The sequence below is a fragment of the Zonotrichia leucophrys genome, chromosome 1A (assembly GCF_028769735.1).
Source record: "Zonotrichia leucophrys gambelii isolate GWCS_2022_RI chromosome 1A, RI_Zleu_2.0, whole genome shotgun sequence".
NCBI lineage: Eukaryota > Metazoa > Chordata > Aves > Passeriformes > Passerellidae > Zonotrichia > Zonotrichia leucophrys.
The window spans coordinates 44,263,339-44,282,213 of NC_088170.1; the positions used below are offsets into that span (position 1 = coordinate 44,263,339).

At 38.0% G+C, this 18,875-nt stretch overlaps 1 protein-coding gene across 1 annotated transcript in view; it reads right to left on the reverse strand.

The window, feature by feature from the left end:
- The window catches only part of CNTN1 (contactin 1), a 204,196-nt gene that overhangs the window by 142,169 nt on the left and 43,152 nt on the right, over positions 1-18,875 (reverse strand). Inside the window, exon 2 of the mRNA XM_064702590.1 lies at positions 4,592-4,635. The gene's annotated coding sequence lies outside the window, so the exon portion shown is untranslated. The remainder of the gene's footprint in view (positions 1-4,591; positions 4,636-18,875) is intronic.

An 18,875-nucleotide genomic window follows, 5' to 3' on the forward strand; every position in this document is an offset into this window, starting at 1 on the left:
CTTTAAAATGGAGAGCTATATCCCAAAAGGCTCTCAAGCAAACTCAGCAAGGACCAGAAAATCAGCTGAAGGTGCACTTCCAGTGTGCAGTGTCAGTCATCCTTGAAGTGATAAATGGGAGAATTATACACTAATATATAAATATTCTTAGAATGAACATGTAATTTCTGCTTTTGTATTTGGTATAATTAGGACAGTACATGATGTTAGTGAAGTCATTACTGGTATTCTGCATTTAGTCCTTGAATCAACACCTTAAAAGAATATTTAAGATCAAATTTAAAGTTTCTATTTAGTCACAGTTGTCAAACTTGCCTTCGGCAGGACCTAAAGAACTTTAACCTATTGGGTTATTCATAACAAAGCTAAGATGAAATTGTATACTCCACAAATACCAGCAGACAGTAACAGATTTCATACTATCTGCAGTGGTTTTGAGTGGGATTTATACAGCCTATTGTTTAAAAACTCCTTAGTGTAAACATTAATCTGTGATCCCTTGATTTGCTTTTTAGTGAATAAGCATTTTTAATAATGCAACTATCAACAAATTTAATACCTTACTAAGACATCTTTAAAAAAATAAAACCTATGCATTTCAAATTAATGTCCATATCAAAAAAAGGTTCTGTGGTCTGCAGCTATCTAGTAATTGTTTTTTGGGTCTTAAAATCTACAAGTAACAACTATTTTGCATGATTATTGGAAGGTCAAGTAAGCACTGTTTTGCAGACTTAGTCTCTTTACAATGAAAACACACACTGTTCTTGATGGAAAGTGAAATACAGCAAAGATGTCAAAGTCTGCAAGGCGATTTGGCACACTCAAATTCTATCCACATGAACTACTTGTTATTTATTTGGGAAAACTGGCAACACAAAACTGCATTAATGTCTTGCCTTTATTCAAATAGATTTCACCGCACACGTGATCTAAGTGCCTAACACAGATGCTTCCTTCCTCAAGAATAGGAGTTGGTGTTTGACACCAGCATCAATTCCAGAGGTTGGTTAGACAAATATCTGGATAATCTTCCTTCCACAGGCTCTGCCTAAGGAGTGCAGTGTTGACACATTAACAAAAGAAGTGTTTTGAACATCTGCAAGTGCTCTGCTCCTAATCTACAATAAATTATGTTGTTTATGCAAACAGTGCTTCCTCTGAGCAAAATATAGTTTAATTTTCCTTTGCAAATGAAGGGCTTGTGGGTTATTTTGGGAACTGGTATACATCATCTCTGTTACATCAGTTACTGTGTTTCCTCCAAGGCCACTAGCTTTTGTGGTCCACTCTCGCAAAGACTTCTCTGGACACCCCCAGGTACAAGTATCCATGGCTGACACTCAGCATTTGCTGCTGGTTTGATAATGATTGGACTCACAGCTACATATGTACTTCCATACTGTCCTGCCAAAGTCAAAGGATTTTGCTGCCAGGGGAAACCGCACTCTGGAGGGGCCTTTCAGTAACATACCAGTCACATTTTAACCCCAAGCAAGGTGGGAAAATACTCAGGCCTGTTGAGAAACTGCAGCAGTAACTATACTGAAGTATGCATGTAGTAAATACAAACTTTTAAAAAATTAAATGTTGAAGGCACATGGTCCTACCTGTTTCACAAGAAAATTAGTCAAAGACACAAATGTTGTTGATTCAGGCAATCTTAGCTGGACAATCTTTTCACAGTCCCTACTCTGTCAAACACCTGAGTAAATTATCACCGTAAACAAAATTTTCTCAACAGAAAATGGCAAGATAAATTACCTGGCCTGTTGCAATGTATCAGTGTATCACTCAACTCAATTTCTGCAAATTTGCAGCAGTTTTGTAAGATACTGCTGTACACAGTGCTATTGAAAAAAAAAAATCTGGTTTTCTTTCAAACAAAAAAAATAAATCTCAAAAGCACAATTAACTGCATTGTTGTGAAAACTGGTGCATATCCAAAACAGCTCACAGGTGAAGATCCTTTATCAAGGAGACAATGGTAGACATTTACATTTCTGCCAGTCTGCTCCACAAGAGGAGCAGGCCACTCCAACAGTCCAAGGATAAGAATGTGGAGCAGCAGAAGCTGAGGCAGTTGAGTAATTCATCTCTCTTGAGAGGAATGATTGCACTCTGTACTGGCTGGCACAAACTCTTGAACAACAATCTACTATGTGGAAAACAGATTGGCCTTTATACTTTGCTTAGGCCTTTACCAAAAGCATCTTAAAACACTTGAGTAATTTGAAAATAATGCCTCCAATATAAAAGGCAGATATATAGTTCTAGAAAGTAATCCATAATAAACAGAATCTATTCTATGAAGGCCTTTCCAGGGAAAGGCTTATTGGACCTGTTTCTGGTCATTAAAAAATATCCAAAAGGAATTCTACAAGACCATTGACAAGCATTTAGTCTGAAGTAACAGTTATAACCAGACAGAATCTTTCATGTTTAGAGGCATTGCAATGAGGAAGAGACTCCATTGCTGCACAGAAATACATCTATATATGAAAAGCACTAGTTTTGAATGCTTGGATATTTAATTAGCTCACAGCATACCTCAAAGAGACTTCTAGATGAGATGGTGCAGTTTATGCAATAATTAACACACCAGCATTACTTCTGCTGAATACCTGAAGAATGATATACTTGCTTCTCAACCTTTTCTTCAAATACATGAGAGCCATCATGCTTGGTCTTGTCACAGAACCATGCCACTGAGTCAGACACCAAGAGAGGGACACAACAGGCACTTTGTGCCACTTGCCTGCAGCCTTGCCCCAGTGCTGAGCTCTGCCAGAGAGTGCTCCTCTATGGCAGCTCAGCATCCCTCCCAGACCTGAACAAAACATGAATGACTGGCAGATCCTACAAACACTAGCTAATCCCATAAGGTCAGAGAGTAACAGGGAGGCTGCAAGTGTTGCATTCCAGCTGCACTGCCCTACCCCCAGCCTCTGTCATTTCACATGACAGGCACTGTCTAAAGATGGTGATCAGAGCCGCATGCTCACCATGTGAACTGCTCCCTCTCTGCACTCCAGGAGCTCAGGAGAGAGCCCTGCAGGACACCAGAGACTTACTCCCAGCTGCTTCCTTCCCTGGGGAAAAGCACTGAATTACATTACACCTGACCTGCATCTGAGTGCAGCTGCACAGATCCCCAGCACTACCTGATGAGCTTGCAGGCAGGTGCCCTCTCCCAGCAGAGATAAGCAATGCTGTCTGCCACTACAGGGAAGTACACACTCTTGCACTTACACCTTTCACACCTCTGTAAGGATCTTTGTTCTTCATTTTCCCAGGAAAACAATAAAAGAAATATTCATCTTTACTGATGACATGAATAAATTTGAAACAGCAGGATATTGTGGCTGTTTTGAATGAAGACAAAAAGCATCAGGTATATCCAGCTGCTCCTGGGATCATGAACTCATTTATACAATAAAAGAAAGCAGTTCTTTAATTAAAGAGAGCAACAGCATATGCCATACTCAGTCATGACCTTATTGGTAAGGAAAGTATAACATATACTTGGAAAATTGAGTGTGAGGAGCAATGCAATTAGGGTAGATAAACTCTTTCTCAGACAGAAAAGCAGTGTGTAAACAATTTCATGGATCTGATCTCAAATAGGGAACGGGTTTCAGGAATGAAAGATCCATCTCAAATACCTGTCCTACAGCAAAAAATTACGCCCTTGTAAGCACAAAGAGTAGAAACCCTACGAACATCTGCTTGCAGCAGTGTGCATGTGCTGCAAGTTTGAGAAATGCTAATGGCTCCAGCAGATCTGGCTGATAAGAAGCTTCACTTAAATGTGAATCACACTAAGCCTAAGCACAGCTATGTAAGGACAGGAACTAATACAGTGAGCCATGATATCACACTCAGTCCAAATAGAAACGCATTGCCAAACTTCCAGAACTCTGATCAGACAACTGGAATCACAACTATTAATAAGCTGCACTTTCATCTTTGTTAGTGAAGAAACCAGTTTTATAGAACATAAATAAAAATAGCTTAACAGATGAGATAGCTCTCTCCAGAAATTATGCCATAAATCAAGGTCCAAAGAACAAAATAATTCCTAAAATGTATGCAATCGCATTAGCATTAAACACTCGTGTCATACTATACAATGAATAAATATATTAATGAACCACGATATAATCCACATACTGTCACATATACAACAAGTCATGTCTTAGTACTTTGGAAATGGATGAAAGATCCAGATAAATATTTGACTCTAGAAGAATGAATTAAACAGTAAAGCTGAGGATTTTTGGGCTATTTGTCAGACAGGTTAGCTACAGACAACTAAAAACTTAAGTCTGATCTACACTGATTTGTTTAAGTTACAATTAACTGAAGCAGTACATGAAACAGAAATGCAAGGAGGAATTTCACAAAAAAAACCCCCAAACCACAATATGAAGAATTACTGTCATTTGTTTCTATTACACAGATCACTTGGGTCTAGTGCTACAGAAACATTCAACACAACAGCTTGTCAATATGTCAAAGGCACTGAGGTTCTGCCTCTCTAAGATTACTTTAAAATTGTATGTAAGAACTGAAAAAATAAGTCACCAACCTCTAATAAGGTAGACTGTTCCACTGCAGATCCAAAGTCAGTATCTAGAAATGAATAAAAAGAGGGTTCACTTGTTTGCTCAATCCTCAGTTTTTCAGTTACCAATTATCAGAATTTGTTATGCATATTTTCATAATACTGTCATACAATCAGCTTTTAACAGATGTTTCCAGCATTCATAAATATGTGGATTTCCAGTAAGTCACTTTTTTTTTAATAAAAATAGGACATACCCATAACATTCTACTAAAATTAAAAGCAGAGTAAACCCGTGTGGTTTTATTTTTCCTGAAAACTTGAAAATAAGCTATTATAGGCTTCCTTTAGAAACTGGCTTGGTGAAGATTTAGCTACTTTTTCAAGTTATTAACATCTGAGCACAGAAACATTATTAACATCAGAACCACTTGATCCTAGAGCTCTCTCCTGAAGTAAATTACACTGAGATGCCTGCTCAGACACATACTATCACAAAACTCCTGCTTTCTCTAACAGTTCTTCCCTCTGTGGTATCTCTTCTAACACCTCCTTATATTTGTCTCCATCCATCAAATTTTGGCATACCCTTCCAGGAAAAAAAAAGTACGCAACTTTCGGTATGACTGCTTTGTCCCAACTCTTTTCTGATTCACAGTTATAGATGCTGTCAAAGTACCTCAAATCTCAATTGCCTCCCTTAGGAGTTTGGGAGTTACATCCACAGTACATCTTGATCAGTGGATCAAGGTAGGAACTACATTACAGTGGCACTAGTTGCAACTTTCAAATGCTTCAAAGATCTACAGCAGCTCCAGCCACTGCACAATACAGAGAACTCACTTCAGAAGTTTGCTACATAAAAGGAAATGATTTTCAGCTCACTCCTATCTCTCTATTTCCTTTGTAACTGTAGCTCATTCATATTATATAAACAGAATTTTTAATTTCTGTTCATGGCCAAAAGCTCAATGATCTAAGTATGTGAGATATGGAATTATTTTACATACATAAAGTCTGGTTTCTACTTCTATGAGTGCTGTAAAAATCCAGGCACTCAGGTTCCAAAGCTGTACTACACTGTAGGCAGCTTAGTCAAGGTGTGTTTGTTACTCTGTTTCTCTTGTACTCTGACTTACTGTACTACTTTTCACTGTGCTGAGAGAAATGATGACTGTACTTTCAGGCTCATTATAGGTCATTACTGTACATGTTAAGACACCTGGGTTTAACCCTTCTGCTGCTGCTGACATGGACAGAATATCACGGTATTTCCCATCTATAAAATTTTATTATTTCTACCTCCTTGTAAGCTACTACTGAGAATATGCGCATAAAACTAATTTTAACTACTCTTACAGACCCAGACAGAAAAAGACTCACTTTGCCGCACCCGAGTTTTATTTTCTATTGACTTCCTTGCTGAGTACGTGCTGGCATGGTCAGAAGTCTTAGTAACTCATAAAACTGGCTTTCAACAAAGACATTTATCTTGAGCACAAAGTTCTTGGAGTAACAAGTCATTGAGTACACTCTCAGAATAGTGTAATGTATTCTGTCATTCTTTCAGCTCTAAATAGAACTGTTTACATGCTTGCTACAAAATTGATTAGCTGGGTTGGAAAATAATAAAAAAATTCAGCATCAAGGTTCTGAATGGTTTTCTGAAATGGCAGCATTTTAAGAATGCCAATTTCTTATTAGAGTTCTCTAAACTAATCACATTTTTCTAAAGCAAAGGCATGAGACCTATTTACTATCATGTTCAGTGAAACTCCCTAGCACTACTAAACAACAGTCTTTCTGTAACTCTCTGCATGTTATTTTCTATCATCCCTTTATTGTACACCAGACTTTGCACTTGTTACAAGATTTACATTTATTTATTTCAACTAAAGCTTATGACTGCTGTACAATGTAAGAAGAAAAAAAATGTTAAAGATATTACCAGGAAATTTCACCCTCACAGCTCAGCAGCTCCCCTGCCCACACACCAAGGCACAGCAAGGGAAGGAGATACTCCAGCAAAACTCACTCCTAGTGACTAAATAAGCATCTTTCACAGGCTACCCTGGAAGCCATCAAACTCTATTCCTCTTTCATATCTGAGGAACAACACTGAACTCAAAGTATTTCTATCTACTGGTACCTGAATTGAGTCTCTGAGTTACCTGGGAAAGCAATGGTATTCATTTTACAAGGATTCACAGTATTGCATCAGGTGTCATGAAAATAGGATGTGATCATTTTAGCTCATAACATAATGAAGACAGGCAGAATACTTTTTTCTTTCAGTTTTACTGCACTTTTCCCATTTGCAGTGGGCTGTAAAAGATAATGAAGTGATTTGCATGAATCTCCATGCATGAAAATTTATAGAAAAACACAGAATTTTAGAATATCTTCACTTCTTCAGTCTTAATGACATTGTGAAGCAAGAGAGAGCTGTGATGGATAAAGTTTACTGCTGAACTCAGTAATGCCAAAGCAATCATACAGAGACCTTGAAAACACCACTTTCAGACTTTGCTAATCAGAGGAACCCATCAGTTCAGCACCAGGCACTGGCTGTGCACAGCAGTGGTAAAAAAAGGCCATTATAAATTAACCTCCACTCAGAGAAAAGCCCTTTTGTAGTACTTGTCACATACATGAATACATTGTGGATGACACTGTAGGAGGAGTATGTCATGCAGAAGATCACCCATGGACAAGAAACACAGGGAAAGTAAGAACTTGACCAAGCTCAAAGATGATTACTCGGTTTACATCAGAAAGATACTTATATCTCCATGACCTATTTAGGAATGGCTTCTGGCAGGGAATACAATGTACAGAATCCTGCATTAATAAAAAACATGCATTGTTTTTTGTGCATGTCAGGAGCTTAGATATTCCAAGTTTGAAAGATACACAAAGCTGTTGCCTTCCTAGAGATATTAAGGTTCAATTGAAAACTCAATATGCTAGTTTGTTACACTAAAAAAGGATCTCAGTACAGGCCATTAGACAAAGCAGTGCTAAAGGTATAAATTATCAGTTCTGACTTAGGACAGTAAGGACTTCAGACATTTCTCTAGTAGCTTTAGTCAAACTGTTGGCAATAATTTCCCATCCTTCCATAAAGCCCTCCTCTGCAGTTCCACCTAATCACTTCAAGTGTCTTTTTTCTTCATCCCACACATATGGCCTTTCCTATACCAAAAAAAAAAAAAAAAAAAAAAGCTTGAAAACTGTGAAAAAAATTTACACAGCTTAGCTCTTTCTGACACTATTGCGTGGAAGTCATACCAGTCTTCTAGGCTCAGACATTAACTCATCTCACATGCTGAAGGCCAGGCTTAGAGCAGAAAAACAGGAAGGTATGCACTAGCATAAAAAAAACTCCAATTATCCAAATATTATTATCCAAATAAAGCCAAATATTGAGAAAGCTCCTTCATAAACTATTAAATGGAAATGGGGGGGGGGGGGATCACAGAATTATCTACAACCCTAGGAACAACCCCAGAGTGTAGCGCAGCACTGACACAGGAAAATACAAAAAGTATGAGCCAGAAAATACAAGTCACAGTATACAGGAGTGAGTCAGGTAAAATCAGTAAAGAAAAAAAAGGAAGAAAGATTATGTTGGGGAACCGTGAATCAATTACAAAAGTACTGTCACAGCAAATGCCAGAGTTGAGAGGGCCACAATGCAGAGCATCACCACACAATTTCAGAAGGCTTTAAACATTCTCCCCTACAGAGTCACACCATACCTCATCAGAAGGCTTCAGGCATCTCCCCAGCAGAGTAACACCTTACCACATCAGAGGGCTGCAACCATTGCCCCTCTTCTGCTTCAGCCCAACCTTTTATACCCCTGACTGCCAATGCATTGCACCTGGGGGGCCTCTGGTCCCCTTCCTGATTGGTCAGTACTGATTGGTCAGTGCTGATTGGTCAGTTCCTGATTGGTCAGTTCCTGATTGGTCGGCATTCCATGTCTCATTACCTTCATGCTGTTCACCTGCTTTTCACAGCTGTACGCCATTGGGGATTGAGGGTCAGCCACAGCCTCTCTCCCAACTACCACAAACTGTGTGCCTACAAAGTACAAGTAATCAACCTTGCTAGAAAACAAGTAAAAATGTCTCTTAGTGGATTTATGAGAAGGCAGTAAGGGACCCCCAGGATTAGCATACCACTCGTCTTTGCACCAATGTACTGCTGATTCATTGTAACCTCACTCAATCTGTCCTGCAATTATTCTTGAGAAGTATTGACACCACCAGGCTGCAGGCTCAAAGGATGCTGAAAGAGTGAGTGTGCACCAGAGAATGGAACATACAATAAAGTCTGTGTATTAACTGTATCAATAACTGTAAGGAGCTGGACTGAAATAACAGCTGTATTTTGAGTAGAAAGTTAGGACTATAGCTAAAGATAAAGCACAGCTCCTCACATCACTCATCATTTCTCTGTCTCTGTAGCAGAGGTGCAGTCCCAGGCTGAGCACCAGAGCCCTGCCTGCCTTCAGCAAAGTTGCTGCCAAAGGCATCAAAACCCATCCTTCCAGCTGCCACCATCAAGTTAGAATGAGATTAAACAATTTTTAAAATTAATCACAGCAACATCTCATCATCTGCTACTGGTTGCAGGCTGTTCCATTAGCTATTTAGGTCTGCAAACAGGGTCAACTAGGTTGGTGAGCAGTGGACATCCAAGATCTCCCCCTTCTACATATGAGCTCATTGCAAACCCAGGCTATAAACAAGTCAACTCAACAGTGCAAAACAGAACAACTGCCAGTGTGCTAAGAGCCTCTGCAATGTTTGCTCCCTGTTTATTCTCATTTTAACTTAGGGCTGAAGCTTAAGTCACTGCTTTTGCAAGGAATTAAAATTGAGTATTATAAGTTGATTCATACTGTAGGTGTATCACAAAGCAAAGAGACAGATGCAGCTCCTGCCTGGGAAATTACAAAAGCTCTTATCCTGAAAAAATTTACATATCAGAAACTTTATTCATGTAAGTAATCATGCAGGACCAGGACCTTATTTAATCTTTCTTCAGAAACTGAGCCTATAAACAGCACACCAATGCTGCCTCTACTTTGAAAAGCAAATCATTCATTTTATGTTATCATTCTACCAGTAATTTAGCTGTAGTGTTGCTAAGAGGATTTCCAACATATTAAAGTATTATTGAAATAATATAACTATTTGCATTTGAAGAGTATATTGTCTATTCCCAACAATACAGCAAGAGATCCCCTCCATATATTAAGAAATCTCTAACTAATCACTTTAAGGCAATGATGTTACCCATTGGAGAATATGAAATGCTATTCAAAACCTCCTTCATAAGCCATTCTTCATGCAAGACTGGAATGGCTTCTGGCAAAGCAAAAAAGATCTGCCTGTGACAAGCTAAGTGTAAGTATGAATTTCTGTTGCTATAAATAAAAAATTAGGTATAAACAAAGAAACCAAAAACCAAAGCTACTTGCTTTTTGACAAAGACACAAAGTTTCTTCTTCTTTATTAAACTACCCTTTGTTCTAGAGAATCTTCAAGCTTGTTTTGTTCGTATTGTTCCAGAAACCATGTGATAACATAAACCTGAGTTATGTAAGTTACCATCCTACCATATACTAAAGCACTAGAAAACTTTAAAAGTCTCTTTGTAACACCCTCTGGTTGTGAGATGTAGTATTCCAAATGCCTTAGCTGGGAACAAGTTAGAATCACTCTAAATTGCAAGCCTCCTCATTTCTACACTATTTTAAGGCTGAAGAAACACCAGAAAACCAAGAAAATCCTCTATTTCATTGCCACCCTCACTACCTACATACCATTTATTGACAGTTGGGCAATTAAATAAATTTTTGTAAAAATATGAGAATATTTAAATGGTAACAAATATGTTGCATGAATTAGCAAATTTTATTCTACACTCAGCATAAAGACGTTCACTTTGTGCTATTTATTGTTAAGTGGTATTTTTAAGCTCTGACTTTGGTGACATTCATGTACCTTTAAATTGCCAGTTCATTGAAGGACAAAACTAGATTATTAGTTATTGGATTTCAGCGATCCAGTGAGCATGTTTGGACAGCCATAGATTTTGCTTGTACATTATACTTTGAGCATTAGATGCATAAGATTTTGTGAGGTGTCCCTGTTTCTAGAATGTGCTGATTATGGCTGAGATAATTAGTTTTCACAGTAGCTGGTATGGAGCTGTGTTTAGGATTTGTGACAAAAACAGTGCTGATAACACAGGGGTGTTTAGCTGTAGCTGAGCAGAGCTCACCTAGAGTCAAGGCCTTTTCCAGCTCTCACCCCACCAGTGAGGAGGCTGGGGGTGCCTAAGGAGGGGACACAGCCAGGAGAGCTGACCCCAGCTGACACAGGGATGTCCCAGACCAGGTGGGGCTGTGCTCAGCACACAGAGCTGGGGAAGGAGAAGGGAGAGGAGAATGTTTGGAGGGATGGTGTTTGTCTGCTCCGGTCACCATTACCTGTGATGGAGCTCTGCTTTCCTGGGCATGGCTGAACACCTGCCTGCCCATGGGAAGTGGTGAATGAATCCCTTGTGTTGCTTTGCTTGCATGCACAACTCCTGCTTTACCTATTAATTGCTTTGATCTCAGCTCACTAGTTTTCTCACTTTTACTCTTCTGATTCTACCCCCCACCCTACCAGGCTGCTGGTGCTTAGTGGCCTGCAGGGGTTAACCCACAATATAGCTCTTCTCTGGGTTTGGTCACAAGAACAAATGACTCAGAATCCCTCCTGCGAACAAGTTTCATTCACATAGAGCCACACAAGTGAGATCACTCTGTGCACTAGGTCATTATAAGTGTACATCTATCAAGAATTAGGTATTTCAATGAGTATTTCAGCTTAGGGTGGTATATCCAGTATTTAATACTAAAGATGTTTTTCACCATTGACCAGAGTAATTACCAGTCCAGTTAAGGCTAGATTTGAAAAGTGCCTTCCTATTTCACACAAAATGTATTAGGAAGTGGAAAAAATCACATATTTTCTGACTCCCTCATTTTCATATATTATTTCACTACTGTATTTGCTCTGAAAGATAATGGGACACTTTGAAAAAATAGCTGCAATAAAGCATTTACTGAAACCAAAAACATAAAATTAAGAAGGTTTGCCAGAGTGAACCAAGCTCAAACAATTTATCAAGGGCCTCCACATTTAGGATTGTCAAAGACCTGTAACATATTTCTCCTAGTACACAAAAGGAAAATAATCTTTTACCCTCGAGAATAATGTTAGCAAAGTGCATTCAACCAACTCAGGCTGAATTATGCTAACAACCCTGTTCACCTCTGGACATGGAGACCTTCAATCCATCACTGTAAAATTTGATAAAAATGTTCCAGGAACTGCCAAAAGGTTCATATTTAATTACCACTGGAATCAATAGAATGAAATATTGCAGAAAATTGCATGTTCTACATCATTTAAGTTTTCTGATTCCTGACTTCTGGGCTTACAGAATGCAGAGGTAGTCTGCATTACCTTCTAAACCCTAATTCATCTGGTTTAGAAAGAGTAATTAATTTCTACTCCAAAGAACATAAAGCTGTCACCACTTCAAAGTATGTTCCATAGGCTTGGATTTACTGGGAAGAGCAAGAAGCTGCATCTGCCCTTGTTTCTGTCATGCAGAACACCCATTAAACAAATGATCCGATTCTCATCACAGGCTTTCCAGCTGGTGAATGCATGCCCAAGAACTAAAAACAGATCTGGATTTAGCTCTACTTATGAAAAGAGAAAGGACATGTATCAGCTCCTTGGGAACAAGCAAAACATTTTTGTAGGATTTGGAGAATGATTGCCTTAAAATTTCTGTCAGGTAGCAGGATACTAAATAACTTAGTCTAAGAACTCCAATTAGAAAACAAAAGCACTAATAATTCTGCAATCCTTAAGGTACTAATATGTTTCTCTGACAAAATCAGATGTGATTTTCAAAATACTACTACCACAAGTATCAAGCCTCAGGAATAAACATACCAGTGCTTGAATGGTATGCAATAAAATAACCGGAAAAAAAGAAATAAAGTATTTGGGTATTAGTTTTTTATTTTTTGCACGTGGCACTGAACAGAGCTGCTACAAGCATGATACATTAAAAGCACTACATTTTTATTTGTGAAATACTGTTAAGATATTTTCATTAAGGTACCTGTCTGCAAGACACAAGAATATATATGTCTAGCTGTACTAGCAAGCAAAACTCCTTTTATATCTGGCTTGTGCTTCCATTTTGCTTAACAATTCACCTATGCATACTAAACCACAAAATACTTAGCAAATTTTCTTTGTATTTATTTAAATACTCATAGAGCAATGTAAGTTGCTGCATGAGCAGATGACTGAAGAAGCCTAAGATTCGTGAACCGTGCAGCTTCTCCTGTCTGCCCTGCTTCAGTAAGAATTCCAGCTCCTTCCCTTGCCCCTCAGAATTACCCACTGTCCCATGGCACCTACGAATGATGTCCACACTCTGTAAATCACCCTCCAGGTGTCCCCACAAGCTGCCATATATCTCACTGAAAAACTCAGCGAGGTGCAGCCAGTTCTGCAGGTGTGTGTGCTTGAGCACAACAGGTAACTGTGAGCTAACGCTCCTCCTTACTGGGGTCAGCTGCAGTTATTTTGGGAAATTGCATTCGTTCTCAAGCTTGAATTAGAAACAGCACAACAGGTAAAAAAGTTACCAGAGAAACACCTGTGAGTGCACAGGACTCAGTACACAGTATCTAGGTCTCATTTCCTTAAAAACTGGCTAAACAATATGCAGACCCTTGTTTTTCATTAAATGTTTCTCTGGAAAACTAAATACTGATGAAACCTTTAGCATGTCATGGGCTTTTCTGCCATTCCACTGATGTAAACCTCACGTTTATATATATATAAGCCAGAGAAAACCAGCTTTTCTAGGGCTAACAAGCAAAAATTTTCCCCTGTTTGTAACTTTTCTGAAATTAATGAATTAATGAAAGTATTACTTAATGTAAAATTACTTCACTGAAAAATGAATTGTATTATCAATCCCTGTCACATGAGTTATCATCTGTAAATGTCAGATATTCCTTCTAGTGAGATACTGATCACTTGGATTGGATTCAATCTGAATTAAAATTTAAATAATTTCTCTTCTATCATGTGCTCCCTGATCAAACTAGCTTAACATTTTTTGATGTTAAAAATAAACTTAAAACAAAAAAATGTTTCCTTTAAGTCTAAAAATGTCATCAGTAGTAAATATATCTTTTTTTTTCCTTACCGCCCAATTTCTGAAAGGGCAGCTCATATTCCATGTTGAATATTTTAATGATTTTATCTTGGTGCCCAGTTAACCAAAGTCCCCTCAGTAAAATCAGTATGTATAATTGAATGGTTTGGCAGAATTGGCATTCTAGACACAGAAAATGCTAATGCTGTTTACCACGTGCATGCCTAAAAGTCCATCTACTAATTTTTCTATTAAGCCAGCCTGCTGGGCTTAAAAGCTGAAAGTTAGAAACCTACTTATTAGGCATGCAGACAGATCAAAGCCTCACAGGACTTCTTGAACCCATTAGAGAATGTATTGCACTACCAGGGAGTCATCTCCCTCCTGAACCAATACAGTAAAAGCATCCAAGCATGTATCTTACTGTAATGGTATATAGATTTGGACTTACAATTAGCTTCATCATAAAAATGTAAGGTCTTGCGTAAGTTTCTGCTGAAAAGACTCACCTTTGCCCCAGTACAAACTAAACAGAACTATACACTTTTACACCTGACTACTTCAAAGGAAGACAATTTTTGAGTGAGTATAGGTGGAAAGGAAAAGTGGATGGAACACCCATTATCTTTTTTTTTGCAGAGCTTTCAGCCACAGTTACAATTTTCCCAAACTGGAGGAGAGTGAGAAGGATGACAACATAAGCTATTACCTTAAATATAGGACAGTTAACCTGGGAGAATAACTGTGCTGAAGTTCTGATCATCTGTTTTCCATTTCTACAATTCATAGAAAACATTTCTTTACTGGCAAAGATAAATAATGCACTGAATTTTAGGATTTTGGATGACATCACCGACAGGGAAGAGAACTAAGATAAGTTCTTAGGGATATAAATGGGCCCACGTAACAAAAAAATGAGATTAAGACTATTAGGAAAGTACTATGAAAACTTTCTTGATTAACATTATGTATATTAGGTCAGATCACAGATTTTAGAGAGACTGGGGCTGTTATCTCTATCATATCATACAGCATAACAACACAGCTCAGCCTCTGGGATGCTTCCACCTGGCCTGTGGGGTTTTTTCACCTGATCCAGAAGATGCAGATCAGCTGTTTGAAGAGTAAACACATCTCCAACAGTCATGCTTCTCCTGTACTTGCAAATGGGGCCACACTGTGTGGCTGCTGTGTGCTCTGCCAGTGTATGACAGGAGGTGAGATATTTCCTTCTATCCACACATGGACTGCTAAAACTCCCTTGCTGCAGCTGCCAGTGAGTCATGAAACTTGGATCCAACATAACCTGAGCCTTTCAACATGCAGTGTTCAGTCCCCTCAGATTTAATAGTGAGAGGAAACCAAGCCAGGCAAATGACACATGGGCAGGAATGAAGACAGAGTAGTGCAGTAACCTTTTTTTGTGTGTACACATAAAATGTCTACTACTTCTGATAATAAGCGGATATTTTCCAGTCAATGTATTATGAAACATTAAGAAAATTCTTAAAAATAATTACAATGAAAGAATATTTAGCTTCTAGTTTGCTCTCCTTCCTCACAAGGGACATATTCTGTGACTGCTTTCAGAAACAAGTTCATGAATGATACCAATTAACCACAGTTAAGTTAATTACCAGTCTGGTTTTGTCCTCTGTCTCATCTTTTTTGTTGACAGCCATTGACAGCCATTACTTTGCTCACAGTACCATGAGTGCCTACTCGAGGGAAGAAAAACCACAGAGAACCACAGAGAACTCCCTGATCTTCACCAGGTTAAGAAAATAATATTTACCTTTGCTTTGCTTTCCATCCCTTCTTCTCTTTGTAAGGATAAGGGAATTAAAAAATACAAGGAACAAGCAATAAGTCACTACTGAATATTAATTGCTAATAAAAAAAGAACACACTTCCCAAACAAACCTTACCCTTATGTCAGAAGGAAAGAGGGGAAACAGACAAGTCAACAGTGGACTGTGGCCCCCATTTAATAGACGACACGTTTGCTGTTTTGGCCCATCCTTGGAGTCATGCTACTCACTGTCACCATGGACTGAATGGCTTCTGCATCATCTGCCAAGAAAGGAGCTCTCCCAGACTATCCTTCACCTCCACCTTAGGAGAATATCAGACTGAGTAAATGCATCTCCTCTGCTGCAGAAGAGACATTAAGGCAATTCCTCTCATTGCACCAACTCCCTCCTACCTCTTAGGAGATCAAATCTTACTGATTCTTCTTGACAAAGAGAAAACTAAATCCTTTGCCCGTACTCCAGCCTCTACTACAGATATTTTATGGCTCTAACAAGTCTTGAAAAGTCTTCTAGAGCTTGTATCTCACAAAGAGTAAGAATTAGGGAAAAAAATGTTAGTTTCATTATGTGATGCTACATTTATGTTACAAGGTTCTCTCTTTTATAGTTATTTCTAGAAAGCCTTTGCTAATAAATAAATCACTTCTTCTGTCTGGGCTTTGATACTACTTCATAAAATAATGGCCAAATTCTGCTCTGACTGAAATCATTGTTAAAATTTCCACTGATCAAACTGGATACAACACCCTATAATAAATGTATGATCTTAACAGTTTCTACATTGTCCTAGGTTTCCCCTTAAAATACAAACTTAGAGAAGGTCATTTATGGTTGCATATTACCAAAGTACTTCAAGAACAGATGTGCACTGCTTAGGAAACTCATCCTCTCTCAAGCATGGTGCTTTGAACCTTGCCCTCCCCAACGTGGTCCCTTAAAAGCAGGGAGCATAAGTTTGTAAAAACTGAAGATGATGGATTATATGATGTGCAAAATCAAGATTTGATTTATTGTTTGCTTTTTTTCTTCCAGGAGCACACATACATTAGATGTATATAGATGGATATTGTATATTAGATGGATGTAAATATCAAGGCTAAGATTCAAAATCAAAGGTTTATTTAAAACAAAACAACTTCAAAGGAAGTTATAATATGCCTTTAAAGACTACCAAAAGACAAACTTATCTCTGTTTATACCCCTATCAAACTTACATTCTGTTTGTGTCAATGCTGAGCTGTGCTTCACAACTGGATGAACCATACCTGGTGAGCTTCCATACCTCCCATAAGCCCTGGCCTGGTCTGACTGGATGGCTTAGGAAATATGGCTATACTACACCAGTTAGAAGGCTAAAAGCCAAAAACAGCATTAGAAAAGAACATTATAAATGTCCTGTGTTCTGGCGAATAATGGACTTCGAAACATGCTTTTTTCCCCAAAAAAACTAAGTGGATTTTTTCAATGTGTTATGAAATGTTATTCACACTGGGACTGCTTTACGCAACTGATATGCTGGAAGAAATCTTTTTCCAAAATAGCATTTTTTATTGCTATGGGAACTGTTTCCTCCATTCTATTTCAGTTTTCTCATTACTAGGTTAGAAATTAGTTTCACATGTTTACATAGTAATTCTCAAAAATAACTCACATGATGGGAAAAAGAAGGCACAGATTTTGAAATGGTTTCCAGGTGGAGAATGAGTTTTGGGATCAGTAAATGAGTTAGTAAATGAAAGCTTTTTGAGTCAGTAAATGGAAGCTTTTTCAAGGGGATTTTTCCTGTATGTTATACATGCACTAGGAGGAGAATGGCGGAAGGATAGTGGAGGATAAGCCACAAATGAAGATAAGGAGGACTTTATGTGGATGGGAATTTCTGGAAGATCAAAATGGTTTACAAAATATTAAGGAAGTTCCTGCTACAGGAAAAACACTGCAAGATCTGTACAGACGGTTAATAGTCTTTACTTATTTTTAGGACTAATTATTTAAGAAATGCTTTTAGTTTTCTTTCCTAGTCTACCTCGCATAATTATATATTTTTGATTTAAAACGCCTGAAAAAAGCTTGTTTGCCTGAGTGGTCCAATCTCTTATTCTTTTATTGCTTTTTAAACTTTTATTAAGGAAGCCATAAGGAATCAAACTAAGTGGACCATATTTTTCTCAAATCTGATTTCTGCTGTGCTTTTTCTTTTTCATAGCTTGCAGAATGAGGGAGGGAAATAACTGCCCAAGTCCTGTGTTTATCCAGAAAATTGTTTGGTAGGCCATGGTGTCCTGTAGCCAGCAAACTACATTTCTAAAATTCACATAAATAACTGCTGAGAAAGCTATGTCTAGCAGAAAACAAATAGGAGAAAAATCTTGCTACAATTTAGATAGACACAGTGACAGATTAATTGCTAAAAGTATGGCATAATCAAACTGGGATGCATTTTATTAGATTTTTTTCACAGTTAAATCTATTTGAATAAATAAGGTTTTAGGACAGCTGGGAACCAGCAAAAAATATGGCAAGGGACTAAAATTCAGTTTAACTGACATATCACAAAATCTGGAGTTCAGTTCTGTATATGCAATGTCATCCAAGAAAAGTATCAACATTTTATGAACTCTCACCCTCTTACAGTTAGAATCCTGTTGTCACTGGCCCTGCAACTTCAGCATCCTTAAATTTCATCTTTCAAAACCAAAGATATTTCAAAAGTATGGTTTTACTTTCAGATAAGAAAGTCTGCTAAGCAGCCTGTTACCTGGGTAGGAAACTGATACTCCAAACTAAGATATTTTAGCTTTGGTTTGGTACTAGGTGAGCTCAAGTAAAAGATATTCCAGGTAGTAAACTGCCTAAAACTGTAAAACAGAGCTGCTTTTGAATAGTTCAATTCAACTATTGACTAAAGCCATCACCTTTGGCTTCTTGATCCAGAACTCGTTCTATCCCAAAAGAGAATTTCTTATGCTTGTCATGAGTGATTTGGAATTGATAAAGAAAAATATCTGAAGATTCTTATAAAGTTGCTTTACTCTCAAAAAATTTTTTCAACTCCTTCATGTCACTGCTTATACCAAGGACTGTCTTAAAAATCTCTCTTGGGATTGTAACTGTAGATGGGAGCTGAATTGTACTGCACTTTTGACAGATCCAACCAAACATCTGAAAGCATCCATGAACACTAAGGAATAATAAAAAGCTTTACAGCAGTGTCTTTTTGGATGCTCTAAATG